The sequence below is a fragment of the Hordeum vulgare genome, chromosome 2H (assembly GCF_904849725.1).
Source record: "Hordeum vulgare subsp. vulgare chromosome 2H, MorexV3_pseudomolecules_assembly, whole genome shotgun sequence".
Taxonomy (NCBI): Eukaryota; Viridiplantae; Streptophyta; class Magnoliopsida; order Poales; family Poaceae; genus Hordeum; species Hordeum vulgare.
This window is the reverse complement of record NC_058519.1, coordinates 11,173,917-11,199,368: the sequence shown is the minus strand read 5'-3', so window position 1 is coordinate 11,199,368 and position 25,452 is coordinate 11,173,917.

The following is a 25,452-nucleotide window of genomic DNA, read 5'->3' as shown; positions in this document are numbered from 1 at the left end:
AAGAAGATCTCGACCTCGAGATCTAAGACTGAAAGTAATCGGGAAATTCGGAACGGAGGTGATCCTTGCGTTCCCATGTAGCCTCTTTATCGGAATGATGTGACCACTGCACTTTGAGAAACTTGACAGTCTTGTTACGGGTCTTGCGCTCAGTCGCCTCGAGAACCGCAACTGGATGCTCACGATAAGAAAGGTCAGGCTGAAGGTCGATATCTTGAAGATGCACAGTGCGCTCGGGGTTCTTGAAACACCCCCGAAGCTGAGAAACATGGAACACATCATGGACATTTGCAAAGGTTGACGGAAGCTCGAGCTGGTACGCAAGGTCGCCCCTCTTGCCAACCACTCTGAACGGACCAATGAAACGAGGCGCAAGCTTGCCTTTGATGCCAAAGCGCTGCATACCCTTCATAGGCGACACCTTGAGATAGACAAAATCATCAAGCTCATACGACATGTCACGGTGCTTGCTATCGTAATAGCTCTTCTGACGGGACTGAGCTGCTCTGAGGTTGTCGCGAATGATCCGACACATCTCCTCAGCTTCTTCTATCATATCATTGCCAAGGATCTGACGCTCGCCTGTCTGGGACCAGTTGAGCGGAGTACGGGACTTCCTGCCATAGAGAATTTCAAACGGAGCCTTGCCTGAACTAGCTTGATAACTGTTGTTATACGAGAACTCCGCGAAAGGCAGACAATCCTCCCACTTCATGCCAAAAGAGATAACACAAGCTCTCAGCATATCCTCAAGAACTTGATTCACTCTCTCCACTTGACCACTAGTCTGAGGATGGAACGTTGTGCTGAAGCAGATCTTCGTGCCCATAGTAGACTGAAAGGAGTCCCAAAACTTGGAAGTGAAGATACTTCCGCGATCTGAAGAGATCATCATAGGTACGCCGTGCAAAGAGACAATCCTGGAGATGTACAACTCTGCCAGTTGAGCTGCTGAAATGGACTCCTTGACTGGAAGGAAATGCGCCACTTTACTCAATTTGTCGATGACGACGAAGATAGCGTCATTGCCCTTCTTGGATTTCGGAAACCCGGTGACGAAGTCCATCTCAATGTGATCAAACTTCCACTCGGGAATCGGCAAAGGCTGCAAGAGGCCCGCTGGTCTTTGATGTTCTGCTTTCACCCTTCGACATACATCACACTCGTTTACGAATTGTGCAATTTCACGTTTCATACGAGTCCACCAGAAAGTCTGTTTCAAGTCATGGTACATTTTGGAACTTCCAGGATGAATAGAGAGCAAAGAGTGATGAGCTTCTTCCATGATCACCTTCCTGAGATCACCTTTCGGGACGACAAGGCGATCCTCGAAAAACAATGTGTCCCTGGCATCAACAGTGAAACACTTATACTTGGGAAGACTCTTTCCCACGCCAATCTTGACCTTCTTCACCATAGCGTCAAGTAGCTGAGCTACTCTGACCTGATCTTCCAAGGTAGGAGAGATCTAAAGGTTCGCAAGAAAACCTTGAGGAACTAGCTGGAGATTGAGCTTCCTGAAAGACTCAGAAAGACCCGGCTGGAGAGGTTGCAGAATCAGACTGTTGCAATATGCCTTCCTGCTCAATGCATCAGCCACAACATTTGCCTTGCCTGGCGTGTACTCAACACTCGGATTAAAATCCTGGAGTATTTCCACCCAACGTGTTTGCCGAAGATTCAAGTTAGGCTGAGTGAAGATATACTTGAGGCTCTTGTGATCGGTGAAAACTTCAACCTTACGTTCCAACAAGAGATGTCTCCAAGTCATCAAGGCATGCACAACAGCTGCTAGCTCGAGATCGTGCACAGGATAGTTCTTCTCCGCAGGCTTCAGCTGCCTGGAGGTATAAGCTGTTGGGGAACGTCGAATGGGAAACAAAAATTTTCCTACGCGCACGAAGACCTATCATGGTGATGTCCATCTACAAGAGGGGATGTGTGATCTACGTACCCTTGTAGACCGTACAGCAGAAGCGTTAGTGAACGCGGTTGATGTAGTGGAACGTCCTCACGTCCCTCGATCCGCCCCGCGAACCGTCCCGCGATCAGTCCCACGATCTAGTGCCGAACGGACGGCACCTCCGCGTTCAGCACACGTACAGCTCGACGATGATCTCGGCCTTCTTGATCCAGCAAGAGAGACGGAGAGGTAGAAGAGTTCTCCGGCAGCGTGACGGCGCTCCGGAGGTTGGTGGTGATCTTATCTCAGCAGGGCTCCGCCCGAGCTCCGCAGAAACGCGATCTAGAGGAAAAACCGTGGAGGTATGTGGTCGGGCTGCCGTGAAAAAGTCGTCTCAAATCAGCCCTAAAACCTCCGTATATATAGGGGTAAGAGGGGGAGCCTTGCCTTGGGGTCCAAGGACCCTCAAGGGCTTCGGCCGAGCCAAGGGGGGCAACCCTCCCCTTCCAAACCGAGTCCAACTAGGTTTGGAAGGAGGAGTCCTTCCCCCTTTTCCCACCTCCTCTTTTTTCCTTTTCTCTTTGATTTTCTTCCTATGGCGCATAGGGCCTTCTTGGGCTGTCCCACCAGCCCACTAAGGGCTGGTGCGCCATCCCCAAGGCCTATGGGCTTCCCCGGGGTGGGTTGCCCCCCCCCCCCCCCCCGTGAACTCCCGGAAACCTTCCGGTAATCAAATGAGGTCATCCTATATCTCAATCTTCGTTTCCGGACCATTCCGGAAACCCTCGTGACGTCCGTGATCTCATCCGGGACTCCGAACAACATTCGGTAACCAACCATATAACTCAAATACGCATAAAACAACGTCGAACCTTAAGTGTGCAGACCCTGCGGGTTCGAGAACTATGTAGACATGACCCGAGAGACTCCTCGGTCAATATCCAATAGGGGGACCTGGATGCCCATATTGGATCCTACATATTCTACGAAGATCTTATCGTTTGAATCTCAGTGCCAAGGCTTCATATAATCCCGTATGTCATTCCCTTTGTCCTTCGTTATGTTACTTGCTCGAGATTCGATCGTCAGTATCGGTATACCTATTTCAATCTCGTTTACCGGCAAGTCTCTTTACTCATTCCGTAATACAAGATCCCGCAATTTACACTAAGTTACATTGCTTGCAAGGCTTGTGTGTGATGTTGTATTATCGAGTGGGCCCCGAGATACCTCTCCGTCACAGGGAGTGACAAAACCCAGTCTCGATCCATACTAACTCAACGAACACCTTCGGAGATACCTGTAGAGCATCTTTATAGTCACCCAGTTACGTTGCGACGTTTGATACACACAAAGTATTCCTCCGGTGTCAGTGAGTTATATGATCTCATGGTCATAGGAACAAATACTTGACACGCAGAAAACAGTAGCAACAAAATGACACGATCAACATGCTACGTCTATTAGTTTTGGTCTAGTCCATCACGTGATTCTCCTAATGACGTGATCCAGTTATCAAGCAACAACACCTTGTTCATAATCAGAAGACACTGACTATCTTTGATCAACTTGCTAGCCAACTAGAGGCTTGCTAGGGACAGTGTTTTGTCTATGTATCCACACATGTATTTAAGTCTTCATTCAATACAATTATAGCATGGATAATAAACGATTATCTTGATACAGGAATTATAATAATAACTATATTTATTATTGCCTCTAGGGCATAATTCCAACAGTCTCCCACTTGCACTAGAGTCAATAATCTAGCCCTCACATCATCATGTGAATTACATTGTAATAAATCTAACACCCATACAGTTCTGGTGTTGATCATGCTTTGCCCGTGGAAGAGGTTTAGTCAGCGGATCTGCTACATTCAGATCCGCGTGCACTTTGCATATATTTACGTCCTCCCCTTCGACGTAGTCGCGGATGAGGTTGAAGCGTCGTTTGATGTGTCTGGACTTCTTGTGAAACCATGGTTCCTTTGCTAAGGTTATTGGATTCAGTGCGCTTGGCACCACTCCAAGATCCGTCATGAACTGCTTCATCCAGACACCCTCCTTAGCTGCCTCCGAGGCAGCCATGTACTCCGCTTCACATGTAGAATCTGCTACGACGCTTTGCTTGGAACTGCACCAGCTTACCGCACCCCCATTAAGAATAAATACATATCCGGTCTGCGACTTAGAGTCGTCCGGATCTGTGTCAAAGCTTGCATCGGCGTAACCCTTTACGGCGAGCTCTTCGTCACCTCCATACACTAGAAACATCTCCTTTGTCCTTTTCAGGTACTTCAGGATATTCTTGACCGCCGTCCAGTGATCCACTCCTGGATTACTCTGGAACCTACCTGCCATACTTATGGCCAGGCTAACGTCCGGTCTAGTGCACAGCATTGCATACATGATAGAACCTATGGATGAAGCATAGGGGACGGTGCTCATATGCTCTCTATCCTCATCAGTTGCTGGGCACTGAGTCTTACTCAATCTCGTACCTTGTAAAACTGGCAAGAACCCTTTCTTGGACTGTTCCATTTTGAACCTCTTCAAAACTTTATCAAGGTATGTGCTTTGTGAAAGTCCTATCAGGCGTTTCGATATATCCCTGTATATCTTAATGCCTAGAATGTAAGCAGCTTCTCCTAGGTCCTTCATAGAGAAACTTTTATTCAAGTAATCCTTTATGCTCTCCAAAAACTCTACGTTGTTTCCAATCAGCAATATGTCATCCACATATAATATTAGAAACGCCACAGAGCTCCCACTCACTTTCTTGTAAATACAAGATTCTCCAACCACTTGTATAAACCCAAATGCTTTGATCACCTCATGAAAGCGTTTGTTCCAACTCCGAGATGCTTGCACCAGCCCATAAATGGATCGCTGGAGCTTGCACACCTTGTTAGCATTCTTAGGATCGACAAAACCTTCGGGTTGCATCATATACAACTCTTCCTTAAGGAAACCGTTAAGGAACGCCATTTTGACATCCATCTGCCAGATTTCATAATCGAAAAATGCAGCTATTGCTAACATGATTCTGACGGACTTAAGCATCGCTACGGGTGAGAATGTCTCATCGTAGTCAACTCCTTGAACTTGTGAAAAACCCTTTGCCACAAGTCGATCTTTATAAATGGTCACATTGCCGTCAGCGTCCGTCTTCTTCTTAAAGATCCATTTGTTCTGAATAGCCTTGTGGCCCTCAAGTAGTACTTCCAAAGTCCATACTTTGTTCTCATACATGGATCCTATCTCGGACTTCATGGCCTCTAGCCATTTGTTGGAATCTGGGCCCACCATTGCTTCTTCATAATTTGCAGGTTTATTGTTGTCCAACAACATGATTGACGTGACGGGATTACCGTACCACTCTGGAGCAGCACGTGGTCTCGTCGACCTGCGTGGTTCGACAGGAACTTGAACCGGAGTTTCATGATCATCATCATTAACTTCCTCCTCAACCGGCGTCACAACGACACAGGTTTCCCCTTGCCCTGCGCCACCATCCAGAGGGATGAGAGGTTCGACAACCTCATCAAGTTCTATCTTCCTCCCACTCAATTCTCTCGAGAGAAACTCCTTCTCAAGAAAAGCTCCGTTTTTAGCAACAAACACTTTGCCCTCGGATTTGAGATAGAAGGTGTACCCAACTGTCTCTTTTGGGTAACCTATGAAGATGCACTTTTCCGCTTTGGGTTCCAGCTTTTCAGGCTGAAGCTTTTTGACATAAGCATCACATCCCCAAACTTTAAGAAACGACAACTTTGGCCTTTTGCCATACCACAGTTCGTATGGTGTCGTCTCAACGGATTTTGATGGTGCCCTATTTAAAGTGAATGCAGCTGTTTCTAATGCATAACCCCAAAACGATAACGGCAAATTGGTAAGAGACATCATAGATCGCACCGTCTCTAATAAAGTACGATTACGACGTTCGGACACACCATTACGCTGTGGTGTTCCAGGTGGTGTTAACTGTGAAAAATTCCACATTGTCTTAAGTGAGCACCAAACTCGAAACTCAGATATTCACCCCCACGACCAGACCGTAGGAACTTGATCTTCTTGTTGCGATGATTTTCAACTTCACTATGAAATTGCTTGAACTTTTCAAATGTTTCAGACTTGTGCTTCATTAAGTAGACATAACCATATCTACTCAAATCGTCAGTGAAGGTGACAAAATAACGATATCCGCCGCGTGCCTCTACGCTCATCGGACCACACACATCGGTATGTATGATTTCCAACAAGTCACTTGCACGCTCCATTGTTCCGGAGAACGGAGTTTTAGTCATCTTGCCCATGAGGCATGGTTCGCGCGTGTCAAGTGAATCAAAGTCAAGTGACTCCAAAAGTCCATCGGCATGGAGTTTCTTCATGCGCTTTACACCAATATGACCTAAGCGGCAGTGCCACAAAAATATGGCGCTATCATTGTTAACTCTAACTATTTTGGTCTCAATATTATGTATGTGTGTATCACTATCAAGATTCAATATGAACAATCCTCTCACATTGGGTGCATGACCATAAAATATGTTACTCATAGAAATAGAACAACCATTATTCTTTGACTTAAAAGAGTAACCGTCTCGCAATAAACAAGATCCAGATATAATGTTCATGCTCAATGCAGGCACTAAATAACAATGATTCAAGTTCATAACTAATCCTGATGGTAACTGAAGTGAAACTGTGCCGACGGCGATTGCATCAACCTTGGAACCATTTCCTACGCGCATCGTCACTTCATCTTTCGCCAGCCTTCGTCTATTCCGCAGTTCCTGTTTCGAGTTGCAAATATGAGCAACAGAACCGGTATCGAATACTCAGGCACTACTACGAGAGCCGGTTAAGTACACATCAATAACATGTATATCAAATATACCTGATTTTTCTTTGGCCGCCTTCTTATCAGCCAGATACTTGGGGCAATTGCGCTTCCAGTGACCCATACCCTTGCAATAGTAACACTCTGTTTCAGGCTTAGGTCCAGCTTTGGGTTTCTTCGTCGGATTGGCAACAGGCTTTCCGCTCTCCTTTGAATTACCCTTCTGGACTTTGCCGTTTCTCTTGAAACTAGTGGTCTTATTCACCATCAACACTTGATGCTCTTTACGGAGTTCAGACTCTGCGACTTTCAGCATCGCAAACAACTCGCTCGGAGACTTGTTCATCCCTTGCATGTTGTAGTTCAACACAAAGCCTTTATAGCTTGGCGGCAATGATTGAAGGATTCTGTCAGTGATAGCTTCTTGCGGGAGTTCAATCCCCAGCTCAGCTAGACGGTTTGAGTACCCAGACATTTTGAGTACATGTTCACTGACAGACGAGTTCTCCTCCATCTTGCAAGCATAGAATTTATCGGAGGTCTCATACCTCTCGATCCGGGCGTTCTTCTGAAAGATAAACTTCAACTCCTGGAACATCTCAAATGCTCCATGATGCTCAAAGCGACGTTGAAGTCCCGGTTCTAAGCCATACAAGACTGCACATTGAACTACTGAGTAGTCCTCCTTACGTGTTAACCAAGCGTTCTTAACATCCTGATCAGCCGTAGCGGGTGGTTCATCTCCTAGCGCAGCATTAAGGACATAATCCTTCTTCCCAGCTTGTAAGATTAGCTTAAGATTACGAGCCCAGTCTACAAAGTTTCTTCCATAATCTTTCAACTTAGCTTTCTCTAGGAACGTATTAAAATTCAGGGTGACTATCGCGTGAGCCATGATCTACAACACAAATATATTCAAAGTGGACTTAGACTATGTTCAAGATAATTAGAGTTTAACTTAATCAAATTACACGCTAAACTCCCACTCAAAAAGTACATCTCTCTACTCATTTGAGTGGTTCATGGTCCACTTACACTAGCTCAAGTCCGATCATCACGTGAGTTGAGCATAGTTTCAGTGGTAAGCATCCCCATGCTAATCATATCATCTATATGATTCATGATCGACCTTTCGGTCTCATGTGTTCCGAGGCCATGTATGCACATGCTAGGCTCGTCAAGCTTAACCCGAGTGTTCCGCGTGCGCAACTGTTTTGCACCCGTTGTATGTGAACGTTGAGTCTATCACACCCGATCATCACGTGGTGTCTCGAAACGACGAACTGTAGCAACGGTGCACAGTCGGGGAGAACACAATTTCGTCTTGAAATTTTAGTGAGAGATCACCTCATAATGCTACCATCGTTCTAAGCAAAATAAGGTGCATAAAAGGATTAACATCACATGCAATTCATAAGTGACATGATATGGCCATCATCACGTGCTCCTTGATCTCCATCACCAAAGCACCGGCACGATCTTCTTGTCACCGGCGCCACACCATGATCTCCATCAACGTGTCGCCATCGGGGTTGTCGTGCTACTCATGCTATTACTACTAAAGCTACATCCTAGCAAAATAGTAAACGCATCTGCAAGCACAAACGTTAGTATAAAGACAACCCTATGGCTCCTGCCGGTTGCCGTGCCATCGACGTGCAAGTCGATATTATCTATTACAACATGATCATCTCATACATCCAATATATCACATCACATCGTTGGCCATATCACATCACAAGCATACCCTGCAAAAACAAGTTAGACGTCCTCTAATTTTGTTGTTGCATGTTTTACGTGGTGACCATGGGTATCTAGTAGGATCGCATCTTACTTACGCAAACACCACAACGGAGATATATGAGTTGCTATTTAACCTCATCCAAGGACCTCCTTGGTCAAATCCGATTCAACTAAAGTTGGAGAAACTGATACCCGCCAGTCATCTTTGAGCAACGGAGTTACTCGTAGCGATGAAACCAGTCTCTCGTAAGCGTACGAGTAATGTCGGTCCGAGCCGCTTCGATCCAACAATACCGCGGAATCAAGAAAAGACTAAGGAGGGCAGCAAAACGCACATCACCGCCCACAAAAACTTTTGTGTTATACTCGAGAAGACATCTACGCATGAACCTAGCTCATCATGCCACTGTTGGGGAACGTCGTATGGGAAACAAAAATTTTCCTACGCGCACGAAGACCTATCATGGTGATGTCCATCTACGAGAGGGGATGTGTGATCTACGTACCCTTGTAGACCGTACAGCAGAAGCGTTAGTGAACGCGGTTGATGTGGTGGAACGTCCTCACGTCCCTCGATCCGCCCCGCGAACTGTCCCGCGATCAGTCCCACGATCTAGTGCTGAACGGACGGCACCTCCGCGTTCAGCACACGTACAGCTCGACGATGATCTCAGCCTTCTTGATCCAGCAAGAGAGACGGAGAGGTAGAATATTTCTCCGGCAGCGTGACGGCGCTCCGGAGGTTGGTCGTGATCTTATCTCAGCAGGGCTCCGCCCGAGCTCCGCAGAAACGCGATCTAGAGGAAAAACCGTGGAGGTATGTGGTCGGGCTGCCGTGAAAAAGTCGTCTCAAATCAGCCCTAAAACCTCTGTATATATAGGGGAAGAGGGGGAGCCTTGCCTTGGGGTCCAAGGACCCTCAAGGGCTTCGGCCGAGCTAAGGGGGGCAACCCTCCCCTTCCAAACCGAGTCCAACTAGGTTTGGAAGGAGGAGTCCTTCCCCCTTTTCCCACCTCCTCTTTTTTTTTCATTTTCTCTTTGATTTTCTTCCTATGGCGCATAGGGCCTTCTTGGGCTGTCCCACCAGCCCACTAAGGGCTGGTGCGCCACCCCCAAGGTCTATGGGCTTCCCCGGGGTGGGTTGCCCCCCCCCCCCCCCGGTGAACTCCCGGAACCCATTCGTCATTCCCGGTACATTCCCGGTAACTCCGAAAACCTTCCGGTAATCAAATGAGGTCATCCTATATATCAATCTTCGTTTCCGGACCATTCCGGAAACCCTCGTGACGTCTGTGATCTCATCCGGGACTCCGAACAACATTCGGTAACCAACCATATAACTCAAATACGCATAAAACAACGTCGAACCTTAAGTGTGCAGACCCTGCGGGTTCGAGAACTATGTAGACATGACCCGAGAGACTCCTCGGTCAATATCCAATAGCGGGACCTGGATGCCCATATTGGATCCTACATATTCTACGAAGATCTTATCGTTTGAACCTCAGTGCCAAGGATTCATATAATCCTGTATGTCATTCCCTTTGTCCTTCGGTATGTTACTTGCCCGAGATTCGATCGTCAGTATCCGTATACCTATTTCAATCTCGTTTACCGGCAAGTCTCTTTACTCGTTCCGTAATACAAGATCCCGCAACTTACACTAAGTTACATTGCTTGCAAGGCTTGTGTGTGATGTTGTATTACCGAGTGGGCCCCGAGATACCTCTCCATCACGCGGAGTGACAAAACCCAGTCTCGATCAATACTAACTCAACGAACACTTTCGGAGATACTTGTAGAGCATCTTTATAGTCACCCAGTTATGTTGCGACGTTTGATACACACAAAGTATTCCTCCGGTGTCAGTGAGTTATATGATCCCATGGTCATAGGAACAAATACTTGACACGCAGAAAACAGTAGCAACAAAATGACACGATCAACATGCTACGTCTATTAGTTTGGGTCTAGTCCATCACGTGATTCTTCTAATGACGTGATCCAGTTATCAAGCAACAACACCTTGTTCATAATCAGAAGACACTGACTATCTTTGATCAACTGGCTAGCCAACTAGAGGCTTGCTAGGGACAGTGTTTTGTCTATGTATCCACACATGTATTTAAGTCTTCATTCAATACAATTATAGCATGGATAATAAATGATTATATTGATATAGGAATTATAATAATAACTATATTTATTATTGCCTCTAGGGCATAATTCCAACATAAGAAACCACCTTCCTATCTTGCATCAAGACTGCACCGAGACCCTGGAGAGAAGCATCGCAAAAGACCTGGTACGGCTTGGAATCATCCGGAGGGGCCAATACCGGAGTGGAGGTAAGCTTCTCTTTGAGTGTATCAAAAGCTAGTTGACACTCTGGAGACCAAACATACTTGACACCCTTCTGAAGAAGACTAGAGAGCGGCTTGGCGATTTTGGAGAAGTTCTCAACGAATCTTGTGCAATATCCGGCAAGACCGAGAAAGCTTCGAAGCTGCTTCACATTCTGCGGAGGTTCCCATTCAACAATGGCTTGAACCTTGGACGGGTCAACCTTAATGCCCTCGGCAGAGATAATATGCCCAAGATAAACCACTTCTTTCAGCCAGAACTCGCACTTGGAAAACTTGGCATACAACTTGTATTCTCTCAGTTTATCAAGCACCAACCTGAGATGTTTCTCATGTTCTTCCTCATCCTTAGAAAAGACCAGAATGTCGTCGAGATAGAGCAAGACAAATTCATTCTTGTATGGAGAGAAAATATAGTTCATCAATCGACAAAAAGTCGGAGGAGCATTAGCCAGACCAAATAACATGACCGTATACTCATACGAGCCAAAACTAGTCCTCAATGCCGTCTTCGGAATGTCTTCCTCGCGAATGCGAATCTGATGATAGCCCATTCTGAGATCAAGCTTGGAGAATACTTTAGCACCTTTCAACTGTTCGAACAACTCATTTATGTTCGGAAGTGGATATTTGTTCTTGATTATCTTCTTGTTCAATGGGCGGTAATCGACACACAGCCGGTCCGAACCATCCTTCTTCTTGACAAATAGAACACCACATCCCCACGGAGACGAGCTTGGTCTGATCAAACCCAAACGCTCCTGCTCATCGAGTTGCCTCTTGAGTTCCTTCAACTCTTCTGGACCCAGCTTGTACGGCCGTTTGCACACTGGCTCTGTGCCTGGCTCAAGCTCAATGACAAACTCAACTTCACGGTGAGGAGGCATGCCTGGTAGCTCTTCAGGAAACACATCTTGATATTCACAGACTACTGGAACTTGCTCAATAGGATTGATCTCACCCTTTTCATTCAAGGAGAACAAACGGATTGTATCATCGCGCGCCGCGAATATAATCACATCCTCCGAAGAGTGGGTAAGCTTCAGTTCTTTAGCTTCACAATCAATTGATGCCTTGTTCATGGCCAACCAGTCCATACCAAGAATCAAGTCAATGTCAGAATTACCCAAGACATACGGGGACGCCAGAAAGGAATAATTGCCCATCTTGATAGAAGCATCGGGAACTCTACAATTTGACCTCATCTGAGCAGCCGGAGAAACAACACCCAAAGGTCTATGCAAACTTGTCGAGGGAAAATCATGCTTGATGAAAAATGACTTTGACATAAAGCAATGCGAAGCACCAGAATCGAACAAGACTTTAGCAGGAAAATCATTGACTAGGAGATTACCCATGATCACATCAGAGGAGTTGTCTGCTTCAGCTGCATTCATCATGTTGACTCGAGCTGATCTGGGGTTGAATCTGACAAGAGTGTTGCTTGGAGGTTTGCCTGGAGGAGGAGGCGGCAGACGGAGCTGAGAAGTACATCTGTTGGCAAAGTGACCCTTCTGCCCATATTTGTGACAAGTGACATCTGCTGGCTGCCGGAACTGAGACTGAGGAGGCCCTTGCTTCTGATGCTGGTATCTCTGCTGAAAGCCAGGGTTGGGTGGGTGGGAAGAACCACGTCCACCTGAGTGCTTCGGCTGCTGCGAGTGCCGAGGAGGAGGAGGAGAAACCCAAAACCTCTGTTGCTTCTGAACCACCTGAGTCGAGGAAGAGCTGGAATCTCTGAAGCGCTTCTTGGAGTTCTCCACCCTGAGCAAGGCTGCCTCTGCTTTGAGATCTAAGTTGTAGAACTTGTCAAACTCCTCAAGATCGTGCAAAGCAAGCGCTAACTGCAAATCCTCCTTTAAGCCACCCCTGAACTGATAGATCTTGCTCTTCTGATCCGGAACATCCTGCAACGCGTAATGGGCCAGCTCGTGGAACTCGACATTGTATTTGTACACAGAATTGCTGCCTTGCTTCAAACGCCTGAACTTCTCACGCATCTCCTCAACAAAGCTGGAAGGGATGTAGTGGGACCTGAAGTCACGACAAAACTCGTCCCAAGTCATCACCCTGCCACCTCTGGAGTCCTTAATGTTGGAATTATGCCCTAGAGGCAATAATAAATATAGTTATTATTATAATTCTTGTATCAAGATAATAGTTTATTATCCATGCTATAATTGTATTGAATGAAGACTCATTTACATGTGTGGATACATAGACAAAACACCATCCCTAGCATGCCTCTAGTTGGCTAGCCAGTTGATCGATGATAGTCAGTGTCTTCTGATTATGAACAAGGTGTGTTGCTTGATAACTGGATCACGTCATTGGGAGAATCACGTGATGGACTAGACCCAAACTAATAGACGTAGCATGTTGATCGTGTCATTTTGTTGCTACTGTTTTCTGCGTGTCAAGTATTTATTCCTATGACCATGAGATCATATAACTCACTGACACCGGAGGAATGCTTTGTGTGTATCAAACGTCGCAACGTAACTGGGTGACTATAAAGATGCTCTACAGGTATCTCCGAAGGTGTTGGTTGAGTTAGTATGGATCAAGACTGGGATTTGTCACTCCGTGTGACGGAGAGGTATCTCGGGGCCCACTCGGTAATACAACATCACACACAAGCCTTGCAAGCAATGTAACTTAGTGTAAGTTGCGGGATCTTGTATTACGGAACGAGTAAAGAGACTTGCCGGTAAACGAGATTGAAATAGGTATACGGATACTGACGATCGAATCTCGGGCAAGTAACATACCGAAGGACAAAGGGAATGACATACAGGATTATATGAATCCTTGGCACTGAGGTTCAAACGATAAGATCTTCGTAGAATATGTAGGATCCAATATGGGCATCCAGGTCCCGCTATTGGATATTGACCGAGGAGTCTCTCGGGTCATGTCTACATAGTTCTCGAACCCGCAGGGTCTGCACACTTAAGGTTCGACGTTGTTTTATGCGTATTTGAGTTATATGGTTGGTTACCGAATGTTGTTCGGAGTCTCGGATGAGATCACGGACGTCACGAGGGTTTCCGGAATGGTCCGGAAACGAAGATTGATATATAGGATGACCTCATTTGATTACCGGAAGGTTTTCGGAGTTACCGGGAATGTATCGGGAATGACGAATGGGTTCCGGGAGTTCACCGGGGGGGGCAACCCACCCCGGGGAAGCCCATAGGCATTGGGGGAGCCACACCAGCCCTTAGTGGGCTGGTGGGACAGCCCACAAGTGCCCAATGCGCCAAGAGAAGAAAAATCAAGAGGAAAGAAAAAAAAAAGGAAGGAGGTGGGAAGGGAGGGGGACTCCTCCCACCAAACCAAGTCCAACTCGGTTTGGGGGGGGGAGTCCTCCCCCCCTTGGCTCGGCCGACACCTTGGGGGTCCTTGGACCCCAAGGCAAGGCCCCCCCTCCCTCCTCCTATATATATGGAGCAATTAGGGCTGATTTGAGACGACTTTCTCACGGCTGCCCGACCACATACCTCCACGGTTTTTCCTCTAGATCGCGTTTCTGCGGAGCTCGGGCGGAGCCCTGCTGTGACAAGGTCATCACCAACCTCCGGAGCGCCGTCACGCTGCCGGAGAACTCTTCTACCTCTCCGTCTCTCTTGCTGGATCAAGAAGGCCGAGATCATCGTCGAGCTGTACGTGTGCTGAACGCGGAGGTGCCGTCCGTTCGGTACTAGATCGTGGGACTGATCGCGGGATTGTTCGCGGGGCGGATCGAGGGACGTGAGGACGTTCCACTACATCAACCGTGTTCTATAACGCTTCTGCTGTACGGTCTACAAGGGTACGTAGATCACTCATCCCCTCTCGTAGATGGACATCACCATGATAGGTCTTCGTGCGCGTAGGAAAATTTTTGTTTCCCATGCGACGTTCCCCAACACTTAAGCTGCTGCCACCAAATAGAAGCCTGCCCTTTCAACTGAAACGTAGCAAACTTGACATAGTCCTCCGGACGCACATTGCTACACTCGAAATGCTTGTTCATATCACGGATCCAATCTTCCGCATCAAACGACTGGTCGCAAGAAGTGAACGTCTTAGGCTGGTTTGATAGGAACTGACTCAGACTGGCGAAGTGATTGCCACCCTGCTGGAAATTGCCCTGCTGATGATTGGCTCTCTCCTGGATCAACTGCAACAACATCTGAGTGTTTGCATTAGTAGCTGCCATCATCGCCTGCCAGGCCTCTGCAGGAGGAGGCGGCGGCGGCGGAGGAGGAGGTGGAGGCGGCATATCCTCACGCCCTGGGGTCTGACGAGTCGGTGGAGCCATCCTGAAGACGGACAACATATTAGTCCACAGAATAATTGAAGATATTGCTGAATCAAAAGACAGAATATCTGAACAGAATTTAGCATTGCACTCGAACCACATAGCAAGAGTGCATCCTCAAAGTAACAGACGACAAAATTCCGATAAGGACCACTGCAAACAAGTGTGAGCTAGAACTGCTCGGAATAGACATATGACCGAGATTTCCCAAACCTCAATCAAGCGTCTGTAGGAAGATAGTCCTATAAGATACTACTAGATATCCCACCTATGAATTCCCGAAATTACTGGTCATGCAATCAGATACACGGATACAAGGAGTATTTCACACAACTCCTAAACTAACCCGTCACCTGTATCACATCCTTCAACACACAACCAGCATCTCGGACCTTCATCTACAACAGATCCTCGTGATCACAACAATACAAAGTGTGGTAATACCCCCGAACAATCTACACCAGTACTAGGGACATCGGGGTTATCTCACCACTACCCATATTGAAGCAATAACGAACACCCTCCGTTCTTAGATACTCGGAAATCTGAATGATGGCGATGTGCACGATAATCCCTGGTGCTCAACTCCCCTGATACTTAGAGCAGATAGGAGGCACCAGGACCAGATTCCGTCACATCGAAATCATATAGATTTCACAAATACCCGCGTGATCCTAAAAAAAATTGAGCGAGAAAAGGAGTAGAGTTAAAGATATCCTAAGACGGGAACCTCACCAGAGCAAAGAAGAGGAGAAAAAAGAATCCTACTCTCCGATATAACTAAGACTCAAAACATTTTCTAGACTCGACTCGGCCAAGCACGATCACACAAAGGCTCCTATGGTCGTAAGGCTCTGATTACCAACTTGTAACGGCCAAGATGCGGTCCTTTCCGATCTGGGGGTCGAGGCCCCCGAATAGGAAAGAAGCGCATCTAAGCGTTTCGCAAGCAGGTAACATGGCACAAATACTAAATAAAGTAGACAATTCGGGATTCAACTATCTTCTTATTAATAACTCAGAGTACAACACAGATACAAACAAGGTAGTTCCGCTACGGACTACAAAACATGGAAAAAAAAGCTATGCTACCCTGCTGCAGGCCCACGATCACGACCACGCCTCAGTCCTCTGGATAGTTCACGTAGAGGCGGTTTGTCTCCTCGTCGTACTGCCACGCCAGCTGGGTGCCGTCGGGATCATCTGTCTCTGGGGTACCTGTACCTGCTGGGAGTTTCGGAGGAATCCGTGAGCCACGGGGACTCAGCAATCTAAGCCCTTGGTGCCAGAACTAGTCATGTTATTAGGTAGGGTAAAGAAGAAGTGTATCAGGCTGCGGCATCCTAAGCTTGATTAAGTGGCTAACTTACGCTAAGTAGAAGTGAAGGTGGCCTACACTAGCGGTCGGAATTACTTGATCACTAAGTGATCCTGAACACCTACCTACAGCATTCATAACCCCACCGTGTTCCCGATCGAGGAGAGATCTTCGAAGGGACAGTCACGGTTACGCACACAGTTGGCGGATTTATTAGTTTAAGTTTAAGTTCCCTAATACCGGATGTTAACAAAATACTCCAAGTTGCCACATAACCGCGGGCACGGCTTTCCGAAAGATTAAACCCTGCAGGGGTGCTCCAACTAGTCCATCACAAACGAACACAGGCCGCAAAGGCATCCTCTATCACGAATCTCGTGATCTCGTTGGATTCCTTAGAGGAAAAACTCAACTCTGGGGGAAACCAAAGCTTCACTGGGATTCCTATACGCAAGATATACCGCTAAGGTAAGACAAGGCTAGCAGGACCTCCCGACATGTCGACGACCCTGATAAGAGCCGCGTATCTCAGTGTCCGGACACGCCGGATAAGCGAAGCGTACAGTGGCCAGAGAAATCTCCCGAGTTGCCCCGAGATGGCCCCGCACGGTGCTCTAGTTTGGACCAACACTCATGAGGAGCACTGGCCCGGGTTGTTGATTATAATCCTCGGGGTAGCTATTCCCTATGCAGTTTATTATTAAGTGATTAGCAAATTAACACCAAAGTTGGGTCCTGCCGGACAAGCCTTAGCACTACGCGATTTATCAAGGGCGTCCCCATAACAACCCCGAACGTGTTAGAGCGATCATTATGGAATCAAACACTGGTAACCGGTAACTAAGGCGGCAATAACGGAACAAAGCACCCGGCAAAAGGCTAGGCCTCCCGTCATTTACCAAGTATATAGGTGCATTAATTAAATAACAGAATTTAATGTATAAGGATATCAAGCTCATGTTATCACATGATTCAAAGCACCTGCAACTAGCAATGCTAACATTAGTAGCTGAGCAAGCCTACTTAGCCATACAAGTTTGCTAGGAAGCAGAACGGTGTTTGGGCTCATGGCATATGAAGAGGCAATTTAATTTCAGTGGTAGGCTGCGAGCAATATGACATGGAAACGAAACTAACATAACAAGTCTAGAGATGGAATCAAGGTCATATCATCTTGCCTGTGATATCCTCAGCTTGGAATGGTTCTGGTTCGTCCTGCACGTACTCTCCTGACTCCACGTATTCATTCACCGATCCCGGTGCTACCCAACATAAGAATAACAGCCAATGAACAGCAGCACCACAAGATGCAACAATCACATGATGCATGAGAAGAAAATTGAGCATGCACCACTATTTCTATCACTAGCACAATCAAAATAAACTACTGCAAGTCTCTGGACAGTACTGTACACTAAGCTATTTTGACGTGTATGAGAATGACATGAACAAATGCAGCTCGTGAAAACAGTGCAGAACCATATAAAGAACATTGCAAACGGAGCTACGGATCAATGGGAATCAACGAAACAAGATATGAAGCTCTACGTGGAAGATTCAACACCACACTCACAATTGGCACAACTCTGGTATTCCCAGGTTTCCAAGACATATAACAACCCAACATGAATGGATTGGAGCAAGGGAGAACACCACAACATCAACTAAGCACACACATTGATCAAAATGACTACACTACATAATCTGCCACAATCTGCATCTTAGATCTTTGGGAGCTACATGAAACATAGCTACAACCCTCCAAACATGACAAATAATGTATGTGGCTGTTGCCAACCAAGAACACTACAAGCACTAGCAAGAATCACAGCAAAAGGAATTAAAATCTAGAAGATACAAGGCCACAAACTTTTCCAAAACCATCAGATTTCAGGGACTTAGTGAAAATTCCTGCACCTGAGTTTCTGTCTCTGTTCTGAAGCCTTTTGGAAGCAATCAAAACACAACCTACTAGACTCCAAATGATTTGAAATTTGACAGGGAGCTTCACAAGCATACCAGGTTCAAAATCCTAGCACTGAAATAAGGCTAGATCTCAACACAATGACCAGCACATCCTCATCTATAGGAGAAGAAAATGTTTCTAGAATCTCAGACTTAGTGAAATTCCAGATTTCACTAAGCTGGAATTTTGCAGCCACATGCCCACTTTGTCTAGGCATAGTTTGCACAAACATAACACCAAGTGATAAATGACACCACTTTGATGTAGAGAAAAACCCCTACTACTATCACACAAAAGCTCATGCCCTTGGGCTCCACCTATACCATGGAATCAAGGAACAAACTTGCAACAAATCTGAATATGTCAACTCCATAAAGTATCCTACTAAGACAACAACTACAAAGGTTGAGTTCATGTGCACAATGACAAAGTGACATGGGGGTTTGAACCCCATGTTTGTGTCATGCACATCAACAACACAATTACTTCTCTCAAGTCACCCCACACACACAACACCATGCCCTCTCACATATGGACATGTGAAGGTGCATAGTTTTGCAAGGGGGGAAGTTCCACACACACACATATATCATCACCACAAACCCCATCAGAAGCTCTTAACCCCAAGAACAACATGAGGGGGGAAACTACTATGCAAGTGACATGGAAGCATCACCTCTCAAACACTTCTAGTAGGTAACACATGTGGTGTGCACTCACTACAAACACATCTCCATACCTACACCATCAACTTCACTTACAACTCCTATGCACACATGCCTACTTGCAATCACACCATCAACATAAACTAGCAAGATCACATACACACACATATCACTTAAGCCACAAACACACACACATATCACTATTCTAGTGTGTGCAAAACACACACACAAATACAACCTGCACCCAGCTACACTAGCAGGAAAAGAATTAAAAAGGCCACCTTGATGTCTATGCATAAGAAAAAGAAGTAAAAAAAATAAAATAAAAGCAAAAAAAAGAAATATGCATCAGCGGCTCCTGGGAATCGAACCCAGTACCTCTGGTACACAGCAACAACACCTAGCCACTACACCACTGCCACTGTGTCGACAGGGTAGGGGAAGTAAACAGGGTAACCCGTCCCTGTTGCTACTGTGCAATTTAAATCAGCAAAACCAAAAGAGTGCCGAGGGGGATCGAACCCACGCCCTCCATCAGGCACGCCACGCTAGTTACCACTGGGCTACAAAATGGTGTCTGAACCACAACGCGGTGCGAAACAGAAGAGGTAACCTCCCTGCTCATCTGCTACCGGCGACTGACCGGAACAGGGGAGGGGTCTCGCCGGCGATGCGAGCCAAATACAGCTCCGGCTCGTGGAGGGGAGGAAGCCCACACCCACATGAACCCATTCCATGTCCTAACTACTCCCGAGGGACGCTACAACGGCGTGTCGACGGTGACCAGTGGCTCTGGTGACAGAGGCAACGCGCACAATGAATCTACGGCTACGGTGCTCGATCTAGCACAGGGAGGAGGGAGGAGGAGTACTACCTCACGTACGGGTCGAGGAAGAAGCGCCCGTAGAGGAAGTAGCAGGAAGAAGGGCGCGGAGCGGCGGAGCTCATCGGAGAAGGAGCGCCTCCGGGAAGAAGACGAAGCAGGGTCGGGGAAGACGATCTAGCGGCGGGAACGAGCCCGTGGAGAGGCCCGCGAGCTCCTGGACCTCTCGACGTGGAGGAAGAGGTACCACAGCGACGACGGCGACCTCCTTCATCCGTCGTCCATGGCGGATCTGCCTTGCTTACCTTGCTGCGAGGATGCAGAGAGGAGGGAGATGAGATCTGAGTGGAGCGGCGACGGAAGGGGGAACCCTAGCCGAGGCACGGACGCCAAAGTTCTTTATAGGGCGAGAGGGGAAGCGAGGGGCGCGCGGTAGCCATGTGCGCGTGCTCTCTCCGGTGGAACAGAGGGGAACGGGAGAGAGAGGATGACAGGAGGGACCCACTGCCTCGTTGGAAAGGAGGTGGACGATGACGGACGCGCGACACGCTGCGAGGGGGAAGGAGAAACGGGCCGCTAGGTGGGAGGGAGCCCACTTAGCGCGCCAGATAGGGAAATAGAGCCCCCTGTCTATTTCCTTTTTTAAAAAAACAAAGAAAGAAAAAAATAGGCACCAAACAAAATAAAAGGGATAAAATCAAATGAAAAATTGCCCTCGACCTAAAAATGAACCAGCTATTTAAATAAAATACTTCCAGCATTTATGGGGCTATTTTCATAAATCCGAAACAGCATTTATTTATTTTGTTTTGTGATTTATATTCACCCTCAAGACCAAGAATAAAACTCCAAATCATCACATCATCATCTCCACAATAACCTCTAAACACAAGACATTTTAAAACAGCTTTTGGGAAGATGGAATTTTGAACATGAGATAATAGGAAAGGGAAAGGGTTTGAAATTGCAATGAGCTTGAAAATACCTAGCAACCACTCCTACACACCACACACCATCATCACATGGCATCAACACATGAAATTACAAGACCCACTCTAAGACATGGCAAGGTATAGATGCAAGCAACACAAGGCATGGTAAGAATGGTATGACATGGATGCATGCATGCAAAAGAAGAAATACTAGGTGACACATGAAATCATACATGCATAGATAGCTCTCATGACAAAGTCAAGGTGGTCCCACATGTAAGGTTACAAAAAGGGAAAGCTTTACACTTGGGGCACTACAGATCTGAAGGCGGAAAGTGCAACGAAGTAAAAAGTGTAAGGCTAAAAATATGATGTGGAGTAGACCCGGGGGCCATAGTGTTCACTAGAGTCTTCTCTCAAAATAGCAAATATTACGGTGGGTGAACAAATTACTGTCGAGCAATTGATAGAACCGCGCAAAGTCATGACGATATCTAAGGCAATGATCACACATATAGGCATCACGTCCGAGACAAGTAGACCGATACTTTCTGCATCTACTACTATTACTCCACACATCGACCGCTATCCAGCATGCATCTAGTGTATTGAGTTCATGACGAACAGAGTAACGCCTTAAGAAAGATGACATGATCTAGAGGGATAATCTCAAACCAATGATGAAAACCGCATCTTTTTACCCTTGATGGCAACAACACGATGCGTGCCTCGCTACCCCTTTTGTCACTGGGTGAGGTCACCGCACGGTATGAATCCAAAACCAAGCACTTCTCCCATTGCAAGAATCATAGATCTAGTTGGCCAAACAAAACCCACAACTCGAAGAGAATTACAAGGATATGAAATCATGCATAAGAGAGATCAGAAGAAACTCAAATAAGATTCATAGATAATCTGATCATAAATCCATAATTCATCGGATCTCGACAAACACACCGCAAAACAAGATTACATCGGATAGATCTCCATGAAGATCATGGAGAACTTTGTATTGAAGATCCAAGAGAGAGAAGAAGCCATCTAACTACTAGCTATGGACCCGTAGGTCTATGGTGAACTACTCACGCATCATCGGAGAGGTCATGGTGTTGATGAAGAAGCCCTCTGTGTCCGAATCCCCCCTCCGACAGGGCACCAGAATGTGCCCCAGATGGGATCTTGCGGAGACAGAAGCTTGCGGCGGCGGAAAAGTACTTTCGATGATCTCTTGATTTTTTGCTGGGATTTTAGGGAATATATAGGCGCAAAACCTAGGGCAGAGGTGGCCCAGGGAGACCACAAGCCAGGGTGGCGCAGGCACCCATGGCCGCGCCATGAGGGCTTGTGGGGTCCCTGCAGGCCCCCTGCCCTGATTCTCCGGCTTCTCGGTCTTTTTCTGTTTCGGAAAAAATCTTTTTGGCAGTTTCATTCTGTTTGGACTCCGTTCAAAATCTTCCTCTGAAAGGGGTCAAAAACATGGAAAAAACATGAACTGGCACTTGGCACTGAGTTAATAAGTTAGTCCCAAAAAATATATATAAGGCATACAAAACATCCAAAGTTTGACAAGATAATAGCATGAAACCATCAAAAATTATAGATACGTTGGAGACGTATCAGATACCATCAAATTCGCATGAAATTGGGAGATGAATGGAAAACGGCATTTAAAACTAAGTTTGGCTTATATGAGTGGTTAGTTATGCCTTTTGGATTGACTAATGCACCTAACACTTTCATGAGATTAATGAATGAGGTTTTACGTGCTTTCATAGGACGATTTGTGGTAGTCTAGTTTGATGATATATTGATTTATAGTAGAACTTTGGAGGAACACTTGGATCATTTGCGTGCTGTTTTTACTGCTCTACGTGATGCACGTTTGTTTGGTAACCTTGGGAAGTGCACCTTTTGCACAGACCGAGTATCTTTTCTTGGCTATGTTGTTACTCCACATGGAATTGAAGTTGATAAAGCCAAGATTGATGCTATTGAGAGTTGGCCGCAGCCCAAAACGGTCACACAAGTGAGGAGTTTCCTTGGACTCGCCGGGTTTTATAGGCGTTTTGTGAGAGATTTCAGCACCATTGTCGCACCTCTCAATGAGCTTACAAAGAAGGATGTGCCTTATTCTTGGGGTACTGCATCGGAAGAAGCCTTCACGGTTTTGAAAGATAAGTTAACACATGTTCCTTTACTCCAACTTCCTGATTTTAGTAAGACTTTTGAGCTTGAATGTGATGCTAGTGGAATTGGATTAGGAGGTGTGTTATTACAAGATGGTAAACCTATTGCATACTTTTCTGAAAAATTAAGTGGGCCTAGTCTGAATTATTCTACTTATGATAAGGAATTATATGCTCTTGTTTGGACTTTGGAAACATGGCAACATTATTTATGGCCCAAAGAATTTGTCATACATTCTGATCATCAATCTTTGAAACATATTAAAAGTCAAGCAAAACTGAACTGTAGACATGCTAAATGGGTTGAATTCATTGAGACTTTCCCGTACATCATTAAACACAAGAAGGGTAAAGAAAATGTTATTGCTGATGCTTTGTCTCATCGTTATATTATCCTTTCACAACTTGACTTTAAAATATTTGGTTTGGAGACCATCAAAGATCAATATGTGCATGATGCTGATTTCAAAGATGTGTTGGAGAATTGTAAAGAAGGGCGAACATTGAATAAGTTCATCATTAATAATGGATTTGTGTTTCGTGCTAACAAGCTATGCATTCTAGCTAGCTCCGTTCGTCTTTTGTTGTTACAGGAGGCACATGGAGGAGGATTGATGGGACACTTTGGCGTAAAGAAAACGGAGGACGTACTTGCTACACATTTCTTTTGGCCAAGGATGCGACGGGATGTTGAGCGTTTTGTTGCTCGCTGCACGACATGTCAAAAAGCTAAGTCACGACTCAATCCTCATGGTTTATATATGCCTTTGCATGTACCTAGTGTTCCTTGGGAGGATATATCTATGGACTTTGTTTTGGGTTTACCTCAAAAATGGCACACTTTATACCATGCCATAAAAGTGATGATGCCGCTAATGTGGTTGATTTGTTCTTTCGTGAAATTATTCGCTTGCATGGTGTGCCAAATACGATTGTTTCAGATCGTGATGCTAAATTTCTTAGCCACTTTTGGAGATGTTTATGGGCTAAGTTGGGGACAAAATTGCTTTTTAGTACTACATGTCACCGCCAAACTGATGGACAAACTGAAGTAGTCAATAGATCTTTGTCTACTATGCTTAGGGTTGTTTTGAAGAATAATCTAAAACTGTGGGAAGAATGCTTGCCTCATATTGAATTTTCTTATAATCGTTTGCTGCATTCTACTACAAAGATGTGTCCTTTTAAAGTTGTGTATGGTTTCCTACCTCGTGCACCTATTGATTTGTTACCTCTTCCATCTTTAGAGAAGGATAATTTTGATGCTAAAGAACGTGCTGATTTGATATTAAAGATGCATGAGTTAACTAAGGAAAACATTGAGCGCATGAATGCTAAATATAAACTTGCTCGAGATAAGGGTAGAAAACATGTTGTCCTTGCACCTGGAGATCTTGTTTGGTTGCATTTGCGTAAGGATAGGTTTCCTGATTTGCGCAAGTCAAAGTTAATGCCGCGTGCTGATGGTCCTTTCAAAGTGTTAGAGAAAATAAATGATAATGCATATAGACTTGAGTTGCCTGAAGATTTTGGGGTTAGTCCCACTTTTAACATTGCAGAATTGAAGCCATATTTGGGTGAGGAAGATGAGCTTCCGTCGAGGACGACTTCAGTTCAAGAAGGGGAGGATGATAAGGACATCAACACCATTGTTACTCCCACAGCCCCAACTGCTATACATACTGGACCAGTTATTAGAGCTCGTGCACGCCAATTGAATTATCAGGTACTTTCGTTTCTTGGGAATACTTCTAATGTTCATGAACATATGATGTTGCCTAAGTTAGATATTTTTGTTGTGCTCATGAATGAAGGACCTAGCATGGACAAGAAGGATATCTGTTGGAGCGGGATCAAGCATGGAAAAGAAGGTGCACACGCGGGAGAGAACAATGAAGCTTCCACTAGTGATTTTCGCACTTTAAAGCCACCATAAGGAGAGCATGAAAGCTTTGGACGAAATATTCAAGATGCCACTTTATAAATTCGTCCATAGGCTATTATAGGTGTTGCACCACCTTATTTTTGGGCCAGGCCCATTTAATTTCAAAATACCATAATATAGGCTATTTTTAGAGTCCGTATGTGTGGGGAAACCGAGTTTAGGGCTGTTTTCGGATTAGCATCGAGTTTTTCATGCGCATTCCAGAGAAATTGGCGAGCCATGATCGGGTTTTTCAGCAAAGAAGGAATGCCGCCGGAGAACTTGGGCATAACACTTTTCAAAAGGTGACAACCGCTTTGCGTATGTTGGCATGCGGTATTCCGGCTGATCTAGTTTATAATCATTTGACCATCGTGTGTGTCAAGCCATCATGTGTGTCAAGCGCTTTCTAGTCGGAATTGTACAAGTATTTGGTTCGGAGTATTTTAGATCTTCCAATGCTGAAGACGTCACAAGG